The sequence below is a fragment of the Arachis duranensis genome, chromosome 7 (genome assembly GCF_000817695.3).
Source record: "Arachis duranensis cultivar V14167 chromosome 7, aradu.V14167.gnm2.J7QH, whole genome shotgun sequence".
NCBI lineage: Eukaryota > Viridiplantae > Streptophyta > Magnoliopsida > Fabales > Fabaceae > Arachis > Arachis duranensis.
This window is the reverse complement of record NC_029778.3, coordinates 24,615,858-24,641,425: the sequence shown is the minus strand read 5'-3', so window position 1 is coordinate 24,641,425 and position 25,568 is coordinate 24,615,858.

Sequence of the window (25,568 nt, the reverse complement as noted above, 5' to 3'; positions counted from 1 at the left end):
TAGTGACAGACGCAAAAGAATCACTGGATTCTATTCCGGCCTGATTGAGAACCGACAGATGAATTCCGCTATGCTGTGACAGAGCATATGCTATCGCTTTCACTGAGAGGATGGGAGGTAGCCACTGACAACGGTGAAACCCTTGCTTAAGCTTGCCATGGAAAGGAGTAAGAAGGATTGGATGAAGGCAGTAGGAAAGCAAAGAGACGGAAGGGAAGGCATCTTCATGCGCTTATCTGAAGTTCTTACCAATGAATTACATAAGTATCTCTATCTTTACCTTTGTGTTATTTTCGTTCATCACTATATCCATTTGAGTTTGCCTGACTAAGATTTACAAGATGACCATAGCTTGCTTCAATACTAACAATCTCCGTGGGATCGACCCTTACTCACGTAAGGTTTATTACTTGGACGACCCAGTGCACTTGCTGGTTAGTTGTGCGAAGTTGTGTAATGCCATGGTATTGAGCTACCACGTTTTTGGAGCCATTACCGGGGATTATGAGAGTTGTGAAAAAGTATTGTTCACAATTTCGCGCACCAGTGAGGTAGGTGGGGTTTTATGAAGGATAGATGTGAGTGGTGAAGAGAAAGATGGGATTTGATAGGTGAAAGGATTTTGGGGAAGAGGTGTTGAGGTGATTGGTGAATGGGTGAAGAAGAGAGAGAGTGGTGGGGTAGGTGGGGATCCTGGGGGTCCACAGATCCTGAGGTGTCAAGGAAAAGTTGTCCGTGCACCAAGTGGCGAGCAAAATTGCTCCCTGTGCCAATTCTGGCGTTAAACGCCGGGCTGGTGCCCATTTCTAGCGTTTAACGCCAAGTTCTTGCCCTTTACTGGCGTTTAACGCCAGTCTGGTGCCTCTTTCTGGCGTTAAACGCCCAGAATGGTACCAGATTGGGCGTTAAACGCCCATCTGCTAGCTTTACTGGCGTTTAAACACCAGCAAGATCTTCCTCCAGGGTGTGCTGTTTTTCTTTCTGTTTTTGCTTTTTCAATTGATTTTGTGACTTCTCATGATCATCAACCTACAGAAAACATAAAATAACAAAAGAGAATAGATAAATATAATAAGATTGGGTTGCCTCCCAACAAGCGCTTCTTTAATGTCAGTAGCTTGACAGTGGGCTCTCATAGAGCCTCAGATATGCTCAGAGCAATGTTGGAACCTCCCAACACCAAACTTAGAGTTTGAATGTGGGGGTTCAACACCAAACTTAGAGGTTGGTTGTGGCCTCCCAACACCAAACTTAGAGTTTGACTGTGGGGGCTCTGTTTGGCTCTGTTTTGAGAGAAGCTCTTCATGCTTCCTCTCTATAGTGACAGAGGGATATCCTTGAGCCTTAAACACAAAGGATTCTTCATTCACTTGAATGATCAATTCTCCTCTATCAACATCAATCACAGCCTTTGCTGTGGCTAGGAAGGGTCTGCCAAGGATGATGGATTCATCCATGCACTTCCCAGTCTCTAGGACTATGAAATCAGCAGGGATGTAATGGTCTTCAACTTTTACCAGAACATCCTCTACAAGTCCATAAGCTTGTTTTCTTGAATTGTCTGCCATCTCTAGTGAGATTTTTGCAGCTTGCACCTCAAAGATCCCTAACTTCTCCATTACAGAGAGAGACATGAGGTTTACACTTGACCCTAGGTCACACAAGGCCTTCTTGAAGGTCATGGTGCCTATGGTACAAGATATTGAAAACTTCCCAGGATCCTGTCTCTTTTGAGGCAGTTTCTGCTTAGACAAGTTGGTACCATATCTACTGGCACCTCTGACTCATGAGTGCTAGGCATGACGTAGTTACTCAGGATCTGTTGCCACACCATATCCTCAATGGAAAGATCATCAACCTTGATGCCCCGTGGAGATGGCTTCGACGTTCCAAACACCCACTGAACATCAGGATGAATAACAATGGTATGGAGTACTGCATCCCGGTCAAAATCCATAAGCTTAATTGCCTCCTCAGCCTTATGAATATCATCTTTATCACTAGTTTTCGGTTGAAAGTGGAGGATATCTTCAATTGCCTCCTCTGTGACCAAAATCTGCTTGCCTCGGAGCTGAACTGCATCAAGGGTCGCCCAGTAATAGAGTAATAGTTACAATAGAATTTTTGGACCCAAGATAAGTTCACTCGCACCAATTCTCTGTCCAAAGAATACCCAACCACGCTGCTCAATTCAACGCTCAGTAAACTGCGTCATGTCGGTTGGTACCACAAGTTTCCTCTTTTCGTGGAGGTTTCGCTTCTGCAGAAATTGTAGAAATTTCAATTCACAATAGAGGTTGGCAAACTTTACTGGGCAAAGGAAGGCGTAGCTTGATCATCCTTCTCCTTTACGGTAAGTTTCTTTTCAGATAAAGACTCATCCGTGATGAGCAGATATTTTATACGCTTTTTGGCATCATTTTCATAAAGTTTTTAGCATGTTTTGTTTAATTTTTATTATGTTTTCATAGGTTTTAGTGTAAAAATCACATTTTTGGATTTTACTATGAGTTTTTGTGTTTTATGGTAATTTTAGATATTTTCTGGCTAAAATATGAGAGTTTTAACAAAGTCTGATTCAGAGGCAAGGAAAGGGTAGCAGATGTTGTCAGGATCTGACCTCCGTGCACTCAAGGAAGTATTTCTGGAGCTATAGATATCCAAATGGAGCATTCTCAATGGCTATGGAAAGCTAACATCCAAGGATTTCCAGAAATATATAATACTCCATACTTGTCTTTGAAGATGAAGGCCCAAAACTGACGTTCAACGCCAGGTATCTACCCCCTTCCTTGCGTTGGACGCCCAAAAGGGAGTAGCTGGCATCCAACGCCCACAAAGGTGTCCCAAGCAGGCGTTCAACACCCAAGGAGCATCCTAGCATGTGGGAGACCTAAAGCTTAGCCCAAACACTCACCAAGTGTGCCCCGAAAAAGAATTTTTTCACTACAAGCCTAAGCCTATCATATTTTTGTAATCCTTAGTTATTAAATTAGTATATATAGACAATAGTTCACCCTTGTTAGAGAATCTTGCCTACTTTGACATTTCATTTTGTATTTCTTCTATTAGAATGAGTGACTAAACCTCCTAGGTTAAGGTTAGGAGCTCTGTTGAGTTTTATGGATTAATAAAAGTACTACTGTTCTATTTCAATTCGTGTTTGATTCTCTCCTAAGATGTATCTTTTTTCTTCAACCTTATAAATGAGTTGAACCATTAAAAGTTATCTCTATTCTACATGGGTTCAGCAAGCGTCTTTCATCGGATATCAATGAACCACTAGCTTGAGGATACGGCTCTTAGACAACTAATCCACGACTTCATTGGGGACTTCTCGAGACATCAGTTCAACCGAGGTATGGGGATATTAGGGTCTTTGTGGTAAAGGCTAGAATCAAGGTGCAGCATTCTCTGATTCAGAAGATTCAACCTTGTTTGTGGCGTTTTGAGTAGGATCGCCAAGGGAATGAACTGCAGGAGCTTCACCCTCATTCAGACTGGATGCGCACTAAACCTGGTGTTCAGCCTAGAGGAAGATTGGCGGCCGCTCAAACCGGCGTTGATCACATATAGCCTACTATAGAAGAAATCATTCACAGTTGGAGTAGACAGTAAGAAAGGATTGATCCAGAAGAACTAAGAATCTCTGAAGCCTTAACCATCTTCTTATCATTGAATTCACAATTATTAAGTAACGTTATCTTTATTTTACTTTTATGCGTTTAAACAACTACACAACTTTTCTATCCGCCTGACTAAGATTTACAAGACAACCACTGTTTGATCCAAGCCAACAATCCTCGTGAGGTAGACCCTGACTCAACTCATGTATTACTTGGACGGCACAGTGCACTTGCTGGTTCAGTTGTACATAGTACGAGAATCTGTGCACCAAGTTTTTGACACCGTTGCCGAGGATTGTTCGTGTTTGAATGGTGCACGAAATTATGATTCATATGTTATTGCATTTTGTAAAATTCATTGCTTTTTCTTTCCCTGGCAATGGCGCCAAAAACTGGTGCCAATACCATGGTTCACAACTTCGCACAACTAACTAGCAAGTGCACTGGGTCGTCCAAGTAATAAACCTTACGTGAGTAAGGGTCGATCCCACAGAGATTGTTGGTATGAAGTAAGCTATGGTCATCTTGTAAATCCTAGTCAGGCGGATTTAACCAATTGATTATGGATTTTCTTAAATAAATAATAAATAATAAACATAAAATAAAGATAGAGTTACTCATGTATTTCCATGGTGGGGATTTCAGATAGGCGTATGGAGATGCTGTGCTCCTCCTGAATCTCTGCTTTCCTACTGCTTTTATCCAAGTTTATCACTCCCTTCTATGGCAAGCTGTATGTAGGGCATCACCGTTGTCAATGGCTACATCCCATCCTTTCAGTGAAAAAGGTCCAAATGCTCTGTCACAGCACGGCTAATCATCTGTCGGTTCTTAATCAGGTTGGAGTAGAATCCCTTGATTCTTTTGCGTCTGTCACTAACGCCCAGCCTTCAGGATTTTGAAGCTCGTCACAGTCATTCAATCCCAGAATCCTACTCAAAATACCACAGACAAGGTTAGACTTTCTGGATTCCCATGAATGCTGCCATCAATTCTAGCTTATACCACGAAGAATCTGATTAAGGAATCCAAGAGATATGCGCCCTGTCTAAAGTAGAACGGAAGTGGTTGTCAGTCACGCGCGTTCATAGGTGAGAATGATGATGAGTGACACGGATCATAACATTCATCAAGTTGAAGTGCAACGAATATCTTAGAATAGGAAGAAAGAGAATTGAATAGAAAATAGTAGTAATTGCATTGAAACTTGAGGTACAGCAGAGCTCCACACCCTTAATCTATGGTGTGTAGAAACTCCACCGTTGAAAATACATAAGTGAAAGGTTCAGGCATGGCCGAATGGCCAGCCCCCCAAAACGTGATCAATATTCTCCTCAGATGAAAAATAAAATAAAACTGAGACCAAAGATATCTAGTACAATAGTAAAAGGTCCTATATATACTAGACTAGCTACTAGGGTTTACAGAAGTAAGTAATTGATGCATAGATCCACTTCCAGGGCCCACTTGGTGTATGTTTGGGCTGAGCTTAGTCTATCCACGAGCTGAGGCTTTTATTGGAGTTGAACGCCAAGTTATAGCGTGTTTCTGGCGTTCAACTCTGGGTCGTGACGTGTTTCTGGCGTTTGACTCCAGACAGCAACATGGAACTGGCGTTGAGCGCCAGTTTACGTCGTCAATTCCCGAATAAACTATGAACTATTATATATTATTGGAAAGCTCTGGATGTCTACTTTCCAACGCCGTTGAGAGCGTGCCATTTGGAGTTCTGTAGCTCCAGAAAATCCATTTTGAGTGCAGGGAGGTCAGATTCCAACAACATCAGCAGTCCTTTTGTCAGCCTTTTTCAGAGTTTTGCTCAGGTCCCTCAATTTCAGCAAAAAATTATCTAAAATCACAGAAAAACACACAAACTCATAGTAAAGTCCAGAAATGTGAATTTAACATAAAAACTAATGAAAATATCCCTAAAAATAGCTTGAACTTACTAAAAACTTTCCTAAAAATAATGCCAAAAAGCGTATAAATTATCCACTCATCACAACACCAAACTTAAATTGTTGCTTGTCCCCAAGCAACTGAAAATCAATTAGGATAAAAAGAAGAGAATATACTATAAATCCCAAAATATCAATGAATATTAATTCTAATTAGATGAGCGGGACTTGTAGCTTTTTGCTTCTGAACAGTTTTGGCATCTCACTTTTTCCTTTGAAGTTTAGAATGATTGGCTTCTCTAGGAACATAGAATTCAGATAGTGTTATTGATTTTCCTAGTTAAGTATGTTGATTCTTGAACACAGCTACTTTGATAAGTCTTGGCCGTGGCCCTAAGCACTTTGTTTTCCAGTATTACCACCGGATACATAAATGTCACAGACACATAACTGGGTGAACCTTTTCAGATTGTGACTCAGCTTTGCTAGAGTCCCCAGTTAGAGGTGTCCAGAGCTCTTAAGCACACTCTTTTTGTTTTGGATCCTTTTTACCCTTGCCTTTTGGTTTTAAGGGCTATTGGCTTTTCTGCTTGCTTTTCTTTTCCTTTCTATTTTTTTTTTTTGCCGCTCTTCTCTTTTTTTTCAAGCTTTTGCTTTTTCACTACTTTTTCTTGCTTCAAGAATCAACATGATTTTTCAGATTGTCAATAACATTTTTCTTTGTTCATCATTCTTTCAAGAGCCAACAATTTTAACATTCATAAACAACAAGATCAAAAATATGCACTGTTCAAGCATTCATTCATAAAACAAAAAGTATTGTCACCACATCAATATAATTAAACAAAATTCAAGGATAAATTCAAAACTCATGTACTTCTTGTTCTTTTGTATTAAAAACATTTTTCATTTAAGAGGGGTGAAGGATTAATGGAATTATTCATAGCTTTAAGACATAGTTACTAAATACTAATGATCATGTAATAAAGACACAAACATAGATAAACATAAAAAAATGAAAAGCAGAAAAAAAATTTAAGAACAAGGAATGAGTCCACCTTAGTGAGGGTAGCGCCTTCTTGAAGGACCATTGATGTCCTTGAGCTCTTCTATGTCTCTTCCTTGTCTTTGTTGCTCCTCCCTAGTGATTTTGGTGCTCCTAATAATTATGTGGAGGAAAATGTAACCCTGAGGTATCTCAGGGATTTCTTGATGAGGGAATTCCTCATGTTCTCTTGATGTGCAGTCAAATACTTGCTCCTGCTCATATGAAAAAAAAAGGGAACAGAAAATAATAATAGGGATCCTCTTTGTCCAGATATAGAGGTTCCTTTATGTGAGTAGAAAAGAAGAAGAATAGGAAGGAGAAGAGGAAAATTCAAACTCAGAGAGAGGGGGTTTGAATTTTAGGATAAAGAGAAGTGTTTAGTAAATAAATAAAATAAATAGAAAGATATGAGGGGGAGAGAAATTCAAAAATAATTTTGAAAAATGGGTTAGTAATTTCAAAAATTAAAGAGAGAAAATTAGTTAGGTGGTTTTGAAAAAGATAAAAGATAAAACAAACAAATAAATCAATTAGTTAGTTGAAAAAGATTTGAAAATTAATTTTGAAAAGATAAGAAGATAAAAAGTTAGATAAGATATTTTGAAATCAAATTTTTGAAAAAGATATGATATAAAAGATATGACAAAAAGATATGATAAAAAGATATGATTTTTGAAAAGATAAGATTGAAAAGATATTTTTGAAAAGATATGATTTTAAAAGATATGGTTTTAAAAAGATATAATTGAAATTAGTTTTGAAAAGGATTTGAATTTTAAAATTACAATTAATGACTTGACTCACAAGAAATCACAAGATATGATTCTAGAACTTAAAGTTTGAATCTTTCTTAACAAGAAAGTAACAAACTTGAAATTTTTGAATCAAAACATTAATTGATGATGTGATTTTCGAAAATATGATATAAAAATAAGAAAAATATTTTGAAAAAAATTTTTGAAATTTTCGAAAATAATAAAAAATGGAAAAGATATGATTTTTGAAAAAGATTTTAAAAAGATAAGATTTTTAAAATTGAAAATTTGACTTCACTTGTAAGAAACAACTAATTTTAAAAATTTTTGACCAAGTCAACCCAAAATTTCGAAAATTTGGAGGGAAATAAGGAAAAGATACTTTTTGATTTTTAAATTTTTAATGATGAGAGAGAAAAACATAAAAATGACCCAAAACATGAAAATTTTGGATCAAAACACATGATACATGCAAGAACACTATGAATGTCAAGATGAATACCAAGAACACTTTGAATATCATGATGAACATCAAGAACAAATTTTTGAAAAATTTTGATGCAAAGAAAACATGCAAGACACCAAACTTAGAAATCTTTAATGCATGGACTCTAACAAACGAAAAATGCATATGAAAAACAACAAACAACACAAAACAAGAAAACATCAAGATCAAACAAGAAGACTTGTCAAGAACAACTTGAAGATCATGAAGAACACTATGAATGCATGAATTTTCGAAAAATGCATAAAAATATTTTTTTAAAACATGCAATTGACACCAAACTTAAAAATTGACTCAAGACTCAAACAAGAAACGCAAAATATTTTTTGTTTTTATGATTTTCTAATTTTTTTGTATTTTATTTTATTTTATTTTTTTCGAAAAACATATGAAAAAAGAAAATAAGAAATTCAAAATATTTAAGAAGAATCCCAGGAATCTTTCAATATTAGCCCAAAGCTCCAATCAAAGGGTTGGACATGGCATAATAGCCAGCCAACTTTGGGATATAATCAGTCATACAACAGCAAGTGGATGAGGAATAGTTGGGTAGCTCTTGTGATGATGATTTGGAAGCCTTAGTCCAAAAGAATTTGGACATGGCTTTACTACCAGCCAGGCTTCAACATGTTTCTTGAAACACTAGAATTCATTCTTTAAAAATTCTGAATAATTTTCGAAAACAAGTGAGGGATTTTCTTGAAAATATTTTTGAAAACTTTTTTTGAAAAGAAAATTACCTAATTTGAGCAACAAGATGAACCGTCAGTTGTCCATACTCGAACAATCCCCGGCAACGGCGCCAAAAACTTGGTGCACGAAATTGTGATTCATATGTTATTGCATTTTGTAAAATTCATTGTTTTTTCTTTCCCTGGCTATGACGCCAAAAACTGGTGCCAATACCATGGTTCACAACTTCGCACAACTAACCAGCAAATGCACTGGGTCATCCAAGTAATAAACCTTACATGAGTAAGGGTCGATCCCACAGAGATTGTTGGTATGAAGCAAGCTATGGTCATCTTGTAAATCCCAGTCAGGCGGATTTAACCAATTGATTATGGATTTTCTTAAATAAATAATAAATAATAAACATAAAATAAAGATAGAGTTACTCATGTATTTCCATGGTGGGGATTTCAGATAGGCGTATGGAGATGTTGTGCTCCTCCTGAATCTCTGCTTTCCTACTACTTTTATCCAATTTTATCACTCCCTTCTATGGCAAGCTGTATGTAGGGCATCACCGTTGTCAATGGCTACATCCCATCCTCTCAGTGAAAAAGGTCCAAATGCTCTGTCACAGCACGGCTAATCATCTGTCGGTTCTCAATCAGGTTGGAATAGAATCCCTTGATTCTTTTGCGCCCGGTCTAAAGTAGAACGGAAGTGGTTGTCAGTCACGCGCGTTCATAGGTGAGAATGATGATGAGTGTCATGGATCATCATATTCATCAAGTTGAAGTGCAACAAATATCTTAGAATAGGAATAAAGAGAATTGAATAGAAAATAGTAGTAATTGCATTGAAACTTGAGGTACAGCAGAGCTCCACACCCTTAATCTATGGTGTGTAGAAACTCCACCGTTGAAAATACATAAGTGAAAGGTTCAGGCATGGCTGAATGGCCAGCCCCCCAAAACGTGATCAATAGTCTCCTCAGATGAAGAATAAAATAAAATTGAGACCAAAGATATCTAGTACAATAGTAAAAGGTCCTATATATACTAGACTAGCTACTAGGGTTTACAGAAGTAAGTAATTGATGCATAGATCCACTTCCAGGGCCCACTTGGTGTATGTTTGGGCTTAGCTTAGTCTATCCATGAGTTGAGGCTTTTATTGGAGTTGAACGCCAAGTTATAGCGTGTTTCTGGCGTTCAACTCTGGGTCGTGACGTGTTTCTGGCGTTTGACTCCAGACAACAACATGGAACTGACGTTGAGCGCCAGTTTATGTCATCAATTCCCGAATAAAGTATGGACTATTATATATTTCTGGAAATCTCTGGATGTCTACTTTCCAACGCCATTGAGAGCGTACCATTTGGAGTTCTGTAGCTCCAGAAAATCCATTTTGAGTGCAGGGAGGTCAGATTCCAACAGCATCAGCAGTCCTTTTGTCAGCCTTTTTCAGAGTTTTGCTCAGGTCCCTCAATTTCAGCCAGAAATTACCTGAAATCACAGAAAAACACACAAACTCATAGTAAAGTCCAAAAATGTGAATTTAACATAAAAACTAATGAAAACATCCCTAAAAGTAGCTTGAACTTACTAAAAACTTCCTAAAAACAATGCCAAAAAGCGTATAAATTATCAGCTCATCATTGAACAAACTAACGGATTATTTTGTTGCTTAGATTACGTACTTTTTAATTTTGTTTTGAGTCTTTTGTTTCTCTTTTTCGAAAAAATAAAAAAATTTTCAAAAATCTTTGCTTTCTTTTTAATCTTTATATTTTTTGTTTGAGTCTTTGTTCTTGTTCTTGGTAAAAGTTTCAAATCTTCTTGAGTCTTTTTCAAAAAATTTTCAAAAATAGTATCTTTTGTTTGAGTCTAGTGTCAAATCTTAAGTTTGGTGTCCATTGTGTGTTCTTTAATTGCTTTGAATTTTTTGAGTTTATTCTTGGTATTCTTCTTGATCTTCAAGTTGTTCTTATTTTTCTTTTTGTTTTGATGTTTAAAATTTTTAAGTTTGGTGTCTTTAGGTGTTTTTCTTTAAGATTTTTGAATTCTAATGTCTTTAAATCTAAAAATTTAAAGTTTGGTGTCATTTAGTTGTTTTTCTCTTTCTTCTTTAATTCAAAAAAATAAAAAATATCTTTTTATCTTTTTACTTTAATTTTTGAAAATTGCAACAAAATTTTCAAATTTTAATTTCAAAATCATTATCTTATCTTAGTTTTAAATTTCAAATTCAAATCTTTTCAAAATCAAATTTTTTTCAAAATCATATATTTTTCAAATTACTATCTTATCTTTTTATCTTTTTTTAAAATTCAAAAATCTTATCTTATCTTATTTCAAATTCAAATTTTAAAATTCAATTTCAAAATTTAAAATTTAAAATTTAAAATTTCAAGTTTCAAAAATCAGATCTTTTTCAAAAATCAAATTTCAAACCTGATCTCTTTCAAATCTTTTCAAATTTTTATCTTATCTCTTCTAATTTCAAATTTTAAAATCAATTTTTTTTTCAAATTGTTTCAACCTCTATCTTATATTTTCTAATTTTAAATTTTAAATTTTAAATTCAAATATTTTCTAATCTTCTATCTTATCTTGTTTTTAAATCTTTCTTAATTAGTTACTTGTTTTCACTTTCTTCTTTTTCAAAACTTCCTAACTGATTCTTTTCTCTTCTAATTTTCAAAAATATCTTCTCTATTTCTCTCTCTTATTTTTTGAAATTCATTATTTAATTTTCAAATCTTTTTAGTTAATTAGCTTTTATTTTCGAATTTAATTAATAAATAAAATAAAAACAAAAATATCTTAATTCTAGTTTCTCTTATCACTTCTTAATTTTCAAATTCTTCTTCACTTTTATTGAAATTATTCTTCCCCTCTATCTATCTTCATTCTTCCTTCTTCTTCACATCTCACAAGGAATTCTCTGTACCGTGAAATAGAAATTTCTTTTCTTCTTCTTTCTTGGTTTTCTTTTCTTGTTTATGAGAAGGAACAAAGATAAAGAACCTCTCTTTAATCTTGTTCCTGAACCTGAGAGGACTCTAAGGAGAGATTTACACCAAACTAAAGCACATCACTCCAAAGAAAATATCACAAAGATTTTTGAACAAGAAGCTGAAAGCATGGCAGCCGCGCCTAATAATGGAGGAGATGCGAGAAAGGTTCTTGGTGACTACACCATACCAACTTCTGATTTCTATGGAAGAAGTATCTCCATACCTGCCATTAGAGCAAACAACTTTGAGCTTAAGCCTCAACTAGTCTGTCTAATACAACAGAATTGCAAATTCTATAGACTTCCACTGAAAGATCCACATCAGTTTCTATCTGAATTCTTGCGAATCTGTGACACTATTTAGACTAATGGAGTGGATCCTGAGGTCTATAAACTTATGCTCGTTCCTGGAAAAAATTGGTCAATGTCTTCTTAGCCAAGTTTTTTCCACCTTAATTAGAAGATGAGCAAAATCAGAGTGGAAGTTCAAACCTCAAAAAAAAAGAAGGTGAATCCCTCTATGAAACTTGAAAAAGATACAAGCAACTGATTAGGAGATGTCCTTTTGACATGCTTTCAGAATGGTCTATCTTAGGAATCTTCTATGATGGTCTCTCTGAGATGTCCAAAATATCATTGGATAGCTCTGCAGGTGGATCACTCCACTTGAAGAAAGATGGTTGCAAACAAACAATTCATGTATACTTCTAAGAGAAATCCTGTAAATAATAGGGTAGCTCAAAAAAAAGGAGTTCTTGAAGTAGACACACTGAATGCCATATTGGCTCAAAACAAGATCTTAACCCAGCAGGTCCATATGATCTAACAGCATTTGACTAGAATGTAAGTTGCAACTGGTAGCACCCAAGAAGCTTTCTCTGAAGGAGAAGCTTATGATCCTGAACAACCCATGATGAAGGAGGTGAATTACATGGGAGAACCCTATGAAAATACCTACAACCCCTCATGGAAGAATCATCCTAACCTTTCATGGAAGGATCAACAGAAGCCTCAGTAAGGCTTCAATAATAATCAAGGTAGAAGAACCCAGAATAGGTTCAACAACAGGCCACCATTCCCATCTTCTCAAGAACATATGGAGACTCTTAGGTAGAGCCTTTCTAACTTAGTCACTATAGTCTCCAACCTTTCTAAGGCCACTCAGAGTTTCATAACTGAAACAAGATCCTCCATCAGAAATTTGGAGGTACAAGTTGGTCAAATGACTAAGAGAATCCCTGAAACTCTTCTTAACACTCTTCTTAGTAACACTGAAGTAAACCCAAGAGAAGAGTGCAAGGCCATCACTACTGAAGCTGAGACCGAATTTGAAGGGAGTAATTTGGGGTTGAACGCCAATGATGAGCTCCCTAATGGGCGTTCAACTCCCAATGCTACACCTTTAATGGCATTGAACGCCAGGAAGGAGGTTCCTCCTGGGCATTCAACGCCCAAACTGGCACAAGAGCTGGCATTGAACGCCCAGTAAGGTCCACCTTTCTGGGCGTTCAACGCCCAAATTGGCAGAGAAGTTGGCGCTGAACGCCAGTAAATGTGTTCCTACTTAGTATTCAAGACCCACTGATGAAGTCCCTATCCAAGAATTAAAGGAAGCCAAGGCTCATATGGAGACCATAGAGGTCCCCTTGCAATCACTCTTGTAATACATGAGTTTTGAAGAATACTCATCCTCTGATGAGGATGAGAAAACTAGGGAAGAGCAAGTTGCTCGGTACCTACGAGCTCTCATGAAGTTAAATATCAAGTTATTTGGAGTGAAGACATCGGAGGAAGAACATCCATTCAGCAGAAGCTGCCTCAAAAGCTTTCGGATCCCGGATGCTTCCTAATTCATTGTACCATAGGTACCATGACCTTTGAGAAGGCTTTGTGTGACCTAGGGTCAAGTATAAACCTCATGATACTCTCTGTGATGGAGAAGTTGGGCATCTTTGAGGTACAAGCTGCAAATATCTCACTAAAGATGGCAGACAAGTCAATGAAAAAAGCATATGGCTTAGTAGAGGATGTCTTGGTGAAGGTTGAAGACCTTTACATCCCTACAAACTTCATAATCTTAGATACCGGGGAAGATGAGGATGAATCCATCATCTTTGGAAGACCTTTTCTAGCCACTGCCAATGCTATCATTGATGTAGCAAAGGGAGAACTGATTTTACAACTAAGGGAGGAGCACATCTTGTTCAAGATGCCTCACACCAACTCTCCCTCTGAGAAAAAAGATATAAATGTGCAACACTTAGTGTTTCAACCATCTCTCTCAGTGAAGAACTTTACTAAACCCACAGACACCAATTCTAAGTTTGGTGCTGGGCAGCCATCAACAAGCACTGAGAACAAAGGTACTAAGAAGAAAGTACTTAAAGGATGGAAGGACAAAAAGATCCCCACAGAAGGCCTCTCACCTGGCATGAGAGTTGTCTTCACCAAGAAACCAGTCATACCATATACAGTGAGTCGTGTCTTGTCTCTAGAGCATGTGGAGCTCATCCATGAGAAGACAGGAAGAAAGTTTACTGTAAGGGTGCGAAATTCTGAGCCCATATCATTCTCTGTAAGGAGCTAACCGTCAAGATAGTGACGTTAAAGAAGTGCTTGTTGGGAGGCAACCCAACCATAGTTATTATTTATTTATTTTTTCTTTGAATTTTTTTTTCTTAATTATTTTCTTTAGATTCATGATCATGTGCATTAGTCAGAACAGAGACACAAACATTCAGAAGCGGAAACAGAATACCCTGGAGCACATGTTTTGCTGGCGTTGAATGCCAGACAAGAAGGCAGGAGTGGGCGTTCAACGCCCACAAAGGGTAACATTATTGGTGTTGAACACTAGCCCTAGAGCAGAGGCTGGGTGTTCAACACCCAAAAGAGGCAAAAGATGTGGTGTTGAACGCCAGGAAGGAGGTCCCTCCTGGGCTTTCAACACCCTGAGTGGAGCAGCAAGCTGGCGTTGAATGCCAGCTTTGGAGTATGAGCTGGGCGTTCAACGCCCATAAGGAGGGCAGGGAATTTGAATTACCTAGCCTCTCAAGACTAGTGGGTCCCACAGCATCTTCACCTACCCCACCTTCTTCTCTCTTCTTTTCACACTTCCCACACACTCTACCCTATAAACCCTCAACCAATCACATCTATACCTCTTTCCCAAAACCATCATAACTCCTACCAACCCCACCCACTAAAATTCAGATTTTCCCACCCATATTCCCCCGCATTAATTCAAAACCCTAACCATACCCTCACTATAAAAACCCCACTCTTACCACTTATCCCACACACTACTCATACCCCTTTAGCCCTCACTTGGCCTAATTGCTCTTCTCCCTCTATATCCATCTATTTTCTTCTTCTACTACTCCATTCTTCTCTTTTGTTTATTTTTACTCGAGGACGAGCAAAGTTTTAAGTTTGATGTTGGAAAAGCCTTGCTTTTTGCTTTCCATTCCCACTTATGGCACCCAAGGTTGGAGAACCCTGTAGAAAGAGGAAAAGAAAGGCAGTAGTCGCCACCTCCGAATCTTGGGAGATGGAGAAATTCATCACCAAAGCCAACCATGACCACTTCTATAAAGTGGTGGCAAAGAAAAAGGTGATTCCTGAAGTCCCTTTTAAGTTTAAGAAGAATGAGTATCCAGAGATCCGACATGAAATCCAGAGAAGAGGTTGGGAAGTCCTAACCAATCCCATTTAAGAGGTTAGGATCTTAATGGTGCAAGAGTTCTATGCTAATGCATGGGTCATGAAAAACCATGACATTAGTGTGAACCCTCATCTTAAGAATTAGAGCACCATGGTCTAAGGAAGAATCTTAGACTTTAGCCCGAAAAGTGTGAGGTTGGCGCTCAATTTGCCTTTGATGCAAGGAAATCTACATTCTTACACTAGAAGAGTCAATTTTGATCAAAGGCTAGATCAAGTACTCTCAGACATCTGTATGGAAGAAGCACAGTGGAAAAGGGATTTCCAAGGTAAGTCTATCCAACTAAGAAGGCCTAACCTCAAGCCCAAAGCTAGAGGATGGTTAGAATTCATCCAACACTCTATCATCTCTACTAGCAACCGATCCGAAGTGACTATAGACCGAGCCATCATGATCCATTGCATCATGCTCGGAGAGGAGGTGGAAGTACATGAGGTGATACCTCAAGAGTTGTACAAAGTGGCAGACAAACCCTCCACCCAAGCAAGGTTAACTTTCCCTCATCTTATCTGTTACCTATGCAATTCAGCTGGAATTGTTGAAGAACTGAAGATTGATGGTTTAGAAGTTATAATAAATTCTCGTTGCAAGTATAGTTTCTAAACCAAGCAATCAACCTTTCTTACAAATGTTTTGGTTGTCACAAGTAACAAAACCCAATAAATTTATAAACTGAAGTATTCAAACATCGGGTCGTCTTCTCAAGGAATTGCAGGGAAGTATGATTTATTATTGGTTATAGAAAAATAGTGTTTGGGTTTGAAAAAGATTTTTAGCAAGAGAAATAGATTGCAAGAATTAATAAATTAATAACTAGTAAAACTCTTGGCAAGGTATGAAAACTGGAAGTCCTATCCCAGTTGTCCTTATCAATTGTGATGAGAATTAGATTTTTCTCCCACTTAGTTAACCTTTACTAAAGCAAAGGAAAGTCAAGTGGAATAATTAGTTTGATCCTCAAGTCCTAGTCAATCCCTTCAATAGCTGAGTTTGATAACTCAAGTGTTACTAATTACTCAACCAAAGCTAAGAGTGTAAAAAGCTAAATTAAAATCATAAATATCTGAAATACCTCAAATTGCATGGAGATGTCAATTCTAACATGGAAAAGTTCATAAGCCAATTGGGCAACATAAATCAAATCCAAATAAAAGCTTCAGAATAAACAAAAATAGAAGAGAAACATAAATTATTGAACCTGGTATGAAGAAACAATCCTAATCCTAATAGAAATCCTAATCCTAAATCCTAAGAGAGAGGAGAGAACCTCTCTCTCTAAAAACTACATCTAAAACCTAAAATTGTGAGTAATGATTGAATGATTCCCTCTGCTCCACTCCCAGCTTCTAATCTGTGTTTTCTGGGCTAAGAACTGGGTCAAAAACAGCCTAAAAATCACTCCCAGTGCTTTCTGGTCCGTACAGGTCGCGGCAAAGTGACGCGGAGGCGTCATCCACGCGTTTGCGTGGAATGAGATTCGCAGATGTGACGTGGGCACGTCACTCACGCGTCCGCGTCACCTAACTTCGGAGCAGCTATGGAAAATTATATATCGTTGTAAAGCCCCGGATGTTAGATTTCCAATGCAACTGGAACTGCATCATTTGGATCTCTGTAGCTCAAGTTATGGTCGTTTTAGTGCGAGAGGGTCAGGCTGACAGCTTTGCAATTTCTTCAACTTCTTGTATTCCTTCCACTTTTGCATGCTTCCTTTCCATCCTCTGAGCCATTCATGCCCTGTAATCCCTGAAATCACTTAACACACATATTATGACATCTAATGGTAATAAGAGAGGATTAATATTAGCAAATATAAGGCCAAAGAAGCATGTTTTTAATCATAGCACAAAATCCGGAAGGAAAACGTAAACTCATACAATTAGTATGAATAAGCGTATGAAAGATTAATAACATCCACTCAATTGAGTACAAGATAAACCATAAAATAGTGGTTTATCAATTGTCATAGAAGGTGACACTCCAATTGAGGAGGACAAGCCCATCGCTAAAAGAAGGATGGAGCATACTAGAGAGTCGGCACATGAACCACAACATGAACATGTGGAGCCGCCTCAACATGAGATCCCTGAGATGCCTCAAGGGATGTATTTTCCTCCTCAAAGCTATTGGGATCAATGGCATAATTCTATGGGAGAATTAAGCTCTAACATGAATCAGCTGAGGATGGAGCATTAAGAGCATTCCACCATCCTCAATAAATGAGAGAAGATCAAAGAGCTATGAGGGAAGAACAACAGAGACAAGGGCGTGACATTGAAGATATCAAGTGCTCTATTGGATTCTCTAGAGGAAGTGGTAGTCGCCATCATTAAGGTGGTCCTGTTCCATCACCCCTTGCTTTTATGTCATTTTTCTATTTTCCATTATGTTTTATTATCTGTTCTCATGTTCTTATTGCATGATTATTTCTATCTATGTCTTAAAGTTATAAAATGTTCCATATATCTCTCACCCTACTCTAAAGAAAAATTTTATTTGAAAAAGAAAATTAAGATGCATGAATTTCACGTTTATCTTAAGAATAGATCAATTATCTTGATGTGGTGACATTGTTTTTGTTTTTTGAATGTATGAATGAACAATGCATATTTGAAATTGGAATTAAGAATGTTGGCTTTTGAAAGAATGATGAAAAAGGAGAAGTATTATTGGTAATCTGAAAAATCAAAAGAAATTGATTCTTGAAGCAAGAAAAAGCATCAAAAAGTAAGATGCAATAAAAAGAAAAACAACTGCATGTGAAAAAAATGCGAAAAAAATTATATAGCAAAAAAAGCCAATAGCTCTTTAAACCAAAAGGCAAGAGAAAAAAGCCAATAACCCTTTAAACCAAAAGGCAAGGGTAAAAGGATCCAAGGCTTTGAGTATCAATGGTTAGGAGGGCCTAAAAGAAACAAAATCTTGGCCTAAGCACTCCAATTGAACAGTGTCCCAAACTATATGCTTGTGGTGTGAAGGTGTCAGGTAAAAAGTTTGAGACTGAGCAGTTAAAGTTGTGATCCAAAATAAAAAAAGAGTGTGCTTAAGAACTCCGGACACCTCTATTTGGGGATTCTATCAAAGCTGAATCACAATCTGAAAGGGTTCACCCAGTTAAGTGTCTGTGGCATTTATGTATCCGGTGGTAATACTGGAAAACAAAGTGCTTAAAGCCACGACCAAGACTCTAAAAAGATGTGTTCAAGAATAAAAAAGAACTAAACTAGGAAAGTCAATAATATCATCTGGATTCTAAGTTCTCAAAGAGGCCAACATTTTTGAGTTTCAATGGATAGTGAGATGCCAAAACTATTTAGAAGTGAAAAGCTATTAAGTCCCGCTCATCTAATTGAAACTGAGCTTCATTGAAAACTCTGAGATTTATTGTATCTTACTCTTCTTCTTATCCTACTTTGTTTTTAGTTGCTTGGGGACAAGCAACAGTTTAAGTTTGGTGTTATGATGAGCAGATCTTTTATACGCCTTTTGGCATCATTTTCATATAGTTTTTAGCATGTTTTGTTTAAGTTTTATTATATTTTCATAGGTTTTAGTGTAAAAATCAAATTTTTGGATTCTAATATGAGTTGTATTTTATGGTGATTTCAAGTATTTTTTGGTTGAAATCTGAGAGTTTTGACAAAGTCTTATTCAGAGGCAAGGAAAGTGTAGTAGATGCTGTTAAGATCTAACCTCCGTGCACTCAAGGAAGCATTTCTAGAGCTACAGATATCCAAATGGAGCATTCTTAACGGCTATGGAAAGCTAACATCTAGGGCTTTCCAGCAATATATAATATTTTATACTTGTTTTTGGAGATGAAGGCCCAAAACTGGCATTCAACGCCAGCCATCTACCTCTTTCCTGGCGTTGGACGCCCAAAAGGGAGCATTTGGCATCCAACACCCACAAAGGTGTCCCAAGCAGGCATTCAACACGCAAGGAGCATCCTAGCACGTGGGAGATACAAAAGCTCAGCCCAAACACTCACCAAGTGAGTCCCGGAAGTGGATTTTTACACCCCTAAGCCTATCATATTTCTATAATCCTTAGTTATTAAATTAGTATATATAGACAAGAGTTTACCCTTGTTAGAGACTCTTGCCCACTTTCACGTTTCATTTTTTGTTTCTTCTATCAGCATGAGTGACTAAACCTCCTAGGTTAAGGTTAGGAGCTCTGCTGAGTTTTATGGATTAATAAAAGTACTACTGTTCTATTTCAATTTGTGTTTGGTTCTCTCCTAAGATGTATCTTCTTTCTTCAACTTATGAATGAGTTGAACCGTTAAAAGTTATCTCTATTCTACATGGGTTCAGCAAGCGTCTTTCATCGGATATCAATGAACCACTAGCTTGAGGATACGTCTCTTAGACAGCTAATCCACGACTTCATTGGGGACTTCTCGAGACATCAGTTCAGCCGAGGTATGGGGATATTAGAGTCTTTGTGGTAAAGGCTAGAATCAAGGTGCAGCATTCTCTGATTCGGAAGATTCAACCTTGTCTGTAGCATTTTGAGTAGGATCACTAAGGGAATGAACTACAGGAGCTTCACCCTCATTCAAATTGGATGCGCACTAAACCTGGTGTTTAGCCTAGAGGAAGATTGGCGGCCGCTCAAACCGATGTTGATCACATACAACCTACTATAGAAGAAATCATTCACAGTTGGAGTAGACTGTAAGAAAGGATTGATCCAGAAGAACAAAGCATCTCTGAAACCTTAACCATCTTCTTATCATTGAATTCACAATTACTGAGTAACGTTATCTTTATTTTACTTTTATGCGTTTAAACAACTATACAACTTTTCTATCCACTTGACTAAGATTTACAAGATAACCACTATTTGATCCAAGCCAACAATTCTCGTGGGAACGACCCTAACTCACCTAATGTATTACTTGGGCGACCCAGTGCACTTGCTGGTTCAGTTATATGGAGTGTAAGAATCCGTGCACCAATCTGCTATCCCAGCGAATGGTTGTGATCTTTTCCTTTTACTTGAGGTGGCCTTAGCCTTGCCTTTTCCTTTTCTGTCAGACATCCTGATAATGAAAATTAACAGAAAACGGGATATCAAGTATAAGCTAAGGCATGTAAGGAAAAAATAATATAATAAGTAAGTAAGAGACAGAAAACAGAGGAATTAAATGCTTATGTGTGAAGTAAGTTAATAAAAATACAATCAACTTGGAATGGAATGGAAATGGGAATTAAAATCAGTAAAAAATTCACATTCTAAGTAATTGTGTGCAAAGAAAAACAATTTGCTTGTTGTAACACCTTAACTTTTAGCACCTCATGATCATACCAAAAGTAAGGCGTTACTAACATAATTCCCTTTATTATCTATTTAATATTGAGCCTTTACGTATAAGTCTATCGATGGTTTTACTAATACTATAACTTTTCTAACAAGTACAAACAACACATATTCATATATTTAATATTAATAATACGTTGTAGTGTTATATACAAAATCATTTACAGAACCTTCCTCTCTGAATAAAACTCTAACTAACAAGGCGAGGGAAAATAAATTCTAACAACTCAACTTGTAAATATATTTCTCTGTGCTCCCGCAGCTTCGCAATAAGCCTTCGCACCTGTAACTGAAAGGGGTGGAGATAGGGGGTAAGAACTGGGGAGTTCTTAGTAGGGTCGGGGTTAAGAGTTAAATTCATTCTATATATACAGTAATAACAGTCAACAAGGTACCATCTAATTCAACAATTAAAGAACACAGAATTCAAACAGTCATTTAGCACACCCATAATCACAAAAAATTATACTCACAAACAAATATGCGCAAACATGTATGATGCATGTCTATCCCTAGTGCAAGTAATGAGCTTATTTGTCGGTTTCGACCCGCTCCCAATGCAACTCAGCAACCTCTGTCTGAGTTTGGTTTCCAGTGTCATGACCTTTGTAAGCAACCTCTGTCTTACAGGTGCGACTCTCTTGAGCCGATGTATGTAAACATAACCTCTGTAAGCAACCTATATCTTATAGGTGCGGCTTTCTCTAGCCAATGTATGTAGCGATAACCTCTGTAAGCAACCTCTGTCTTAGGTGCGACCATCCCCTAGATTGGTCGATGTATCTCTGGAAAGCAAATTTTGGTGGACTCACCACCATATCTCTGCTCATTTTCAGCATGTAAACAATCATCTCTGCTTCTCTTCATTTCTTTTCGTTCTTTCTTTCCTTTTTTTCTATTCTTTGCTCTCCCGTGGCAGAGGTTCTTTAGATTCTTTTAATCTTTTGACTCTCTGCTCTCCAGTGGCAGAGGTTGTTTTAACTAATATACTTTAACTTAGATTTGTCTTTCTAAAACTTTTAAAAAAAAAACTTGTCTGTTTACCACTCTCGATTTTATTTTTTTCATAATACACACAATAATATTCTAAAAAAATAATATTTTGATAAATAATAACTTGTAATAATAATTTACTATAATGTCAATGAGTAATTTTAAACAAATATTTAAAATAATATTTATAATACTCTTAAAACTTATTTTATAAAATCTTATTTTTAAACTTTTATTAATTACTTTCTAAATCACGAATTTTTTAATATTTTATTTTTGACTTTAATATTTTATAAAATTATATTTAAACCTTCACTTTGTTTCATATTTATATAAATAATCCTAAACTTTTATAAAATATCCGTTTTACTCCTGAACTTTGTTTATTACTCAAAATACCCAAAAAAAACATATAATTTTAATATTAAACTCAATCTTTTCATAAAAATACAAGTATATTTCCTCTAAAATAATTCTTCTTGGTTGATTTTTCTCTTCACTAAGAACCGAAATCCTCCTTATTCTCTTTTAAAATATACATTTAAATCTTAATCCGTTTTTTAGTTTTACGGTTATTGATTTTTCACAATTTTTAATTTAATTCCTCAGCCATTAAATCTCACCCATTTTATTCAAAACTAACACAATGACAGCCCCAGATCAGTCTCATTATCATAGTTTAGGCGGCACAAATATAACCAAATCACAAGTTTAATCATATATAACAATATATCAACAAAATTCAATATAAAGTCAATCAAACTCCATCAATAATCAATTACAACAACCATTCACTTATCCAACACAAATATAATCGGTGAGAATTTACCGAAACCCTACCTCTGTATGAAATCAAAATACTCGAGGCTACAGAAAAGCTTTTTGACCGAGCTGCCAAAAAAGAAAATGTCAGAATCGTCTGTGCCTCTTAGAACTCCAATTAGCCAAGTTCAAAGGAAAGAGGAGTTATGTTACTGTCAATTTCTATTGCACAAAAATAACGCCAACGTGTATAAGAAGAGGATACGAACACTTTTACCGAATTAGATTTTTTATTAAAATTACGAATAGCAAGAAATCGAGACCGAAAAATGAACGAGAGTCACGGTTCTCTCACCCACACTCTTGGTCCTTTTTTTTCTTTGTTTTTCCTCAAACTCATTCGGTGATGCATGAGGAATTAAGTATTATTGGTTGTTAAATAAGAGAGTTGTATGTGTCATGCTTATATCAATATATAGGAGAATTTTAGTATACAGAGCAAAAGTTGGTACAGATTTAAAGATTTGTCTACATCACACTTTCTAAAGCCACACTTTAAACCGTAACTCTTCACAAAAAAAAGCGTCACCTAATGGAAAAAAGTAAATTAGAAGATTTAAGAGAAGAAATAATCAAGTTATCAAAATTAATAGACCAAAAATTAATGATTTTAACTAATGTTAACTGTAATGACACCGAATTCTTAAAATCAATACAAAATGATTTTTCTCAAAATCTTTATTTTACTATAAGTTTTATTGAAGGACTTCAAAAACCTGAAAAAACTTATTTTTCACATGGAATTTCTAAGAAATGTTACCATGGAAATGATTCCCCACATCTTTATCATACTTTTAACCCACAATTAAATTCTATAGTAGATATGTTTGAAGAAATATTAGTATCCATAAAATTTCAAAGAAATAAAGAAAAAGAGAATCCCAAAGAAGAAAAATTTCAAAATATAATCAACATAACAGATCTAAAAATAAAACCATCACTAAAATTATGAATATTGAAGAAAAATTAGAAGAAGTTACAATACTTTTTAAACAATTAAAAATGGCTCAAGAAAATAATATGATGGAACAAGGATTTCAAATAGAAGAAGAATTAGTAAATTCTAAAAATATAGAAAATGAAGAACACATCCTAGATTATTCAAGTGACGAAGAACCAGCAATTCCAATACAAGTAAAAAATAAAGCTGGAACATCTAAAGATAACCAATCTCAATATAAATGGGAAACAGGTTTTGATAATTATGCTTTTAAAAAAGGGTTTATAAATAAAAATTCAAAATATACAAAAATACCATCAAAATACGTTCCTAAAATCCAGGAAATAGAAAGAGAAAGAATGCTTGATTTAGACTGTAAAAAGAATGAAAAAGAAATTTTCGAAAATTGGTTGAATTCCTTCCTATTAGAAGCCTTTACTAATCCAAAACTTAGTGAATTGTCTGGAAGAGACATTTGGAATTACATAGGATTTCATACTAAAGGAACTATAAGAGATTATATGACATCAATAGAAAACCAAATAATAGAAGATTTAGCAACAAAAACAACAGCTTATGATAAGATATTATATATAATGATGATTCTATATAAAGAATTTTTTGGAAAAAATATTATAGATCATAAACAAGAAGTCTATAATAAAGAATATCAAGAAGCAAAAAACCATTTAGCTAATATCCAGATATATGATCTATGTAATGTGGAATCTTATATATGTGAATATAGAATACATTATTACAAATTAAAAGAAGAAGATAAAAATCATTATCTTAGTATGTATATAACAAAACTTCCATATCCTGCTAATGAATTTATAATGGGAAGATTTATAAGAGAAATAAATAGAGGGACAATTGAAAATAATTTTGGTGGAGCAACCGCTGCAATAAGAGAGGAAATAAAAGAGCGTTGTATGCAAGAAGCAACTCAAAAAAGATTTGCAAATATAATTAGAATCTGCTGTCAGGATAATGAAGAGATACCCCAAAAATATGGGCTTAATAAAAATTTTCAGAGAAAGAGAAAATATCAATTTAGAAAAAGAAAATACTATCCAAACTGGAGAAAAAGAGGTATTTTAGAACAAGAAATAACAATAAAAACAAAAGGCAAAAAAGTGACTATTGCCTAAATAAAAAAGAAAACTGTAAGTGCTGGTATTGCCAAGAAGAAGGACACTATGCAAATGAATGTCCGAAAAAGAAGGATAAAAAAGATCTTACTAAACAAATAGAAATTGCTAAGTCTTGTTTTATGGAACCTTTTAGAGGAATCTGATGATAACCTAGACTATATTTTTGAATATGTCTCAGAAACAGACTCAGAGACTGAGTAATAATGCCACATTTATTACTATAAAAATAACAGAAAAATTTATAAATGCTTTTATAGATTTTGGAGCAACACAATGCTTTGCTAGTTCAAACATAAAACTTGATTGGAAAAAATTAAAGAAACCATTAAGAGTTAGAATAGCTGACAAATCAATACATAAAATTGACCAAAAAACAGATATGACTGAAATTTTTATTCAAAATTATAGGTTCATTGTTCCATCTATATATATGTTAGATTCGGGAATGGATTTTATCATAGGAAATAACTTTTTAAAACTATATCATCCATTCATTCAAGAATTAATATGTATAGTTTTAAAAGCTCCACATGATTCTTCAATAAATCAAAAATCAAAACGTATAAAAATACCAACTACTACTATAGATAAGATCTTAAAATTTAAAATATTTTCTATATTAGAAACATGTTATTTAAATTTATATTTTCAGATAAACATTCCAAAAAATAATCTTGAAATAAAACAGATAAAAACTCCAAAAAATGACCTTGAAATTAAAATAGAAGAACTTTTAAATGAAGTTTGTGCTGAAAATCCTTTAGATATTAAAAATACAAACAAAGAATTAATAAGTATCAAGCTAAAAGTTCCTACAAGGGAAATAAATGTTCCAAATAGAATTCCCTATTCAGCTCGAGATAAGGAAGAATTTTCATCTGAATGTAAGGATCTTTTGGAAAAAGGAATTATAAGATTAAGTAAAAGTCCTCATGCGGCTCCAGCCTTTTATGTCGAAAACAATAATGAAATTAAGAGGGGAAAACGAAGAATGGTTATTAACTATAAAAAGATGAATGAAGCAACTATTGGTGATGCTCATAAACTTCCAAGAAAAGATTCTATTTTAGAAAAAATAAAAA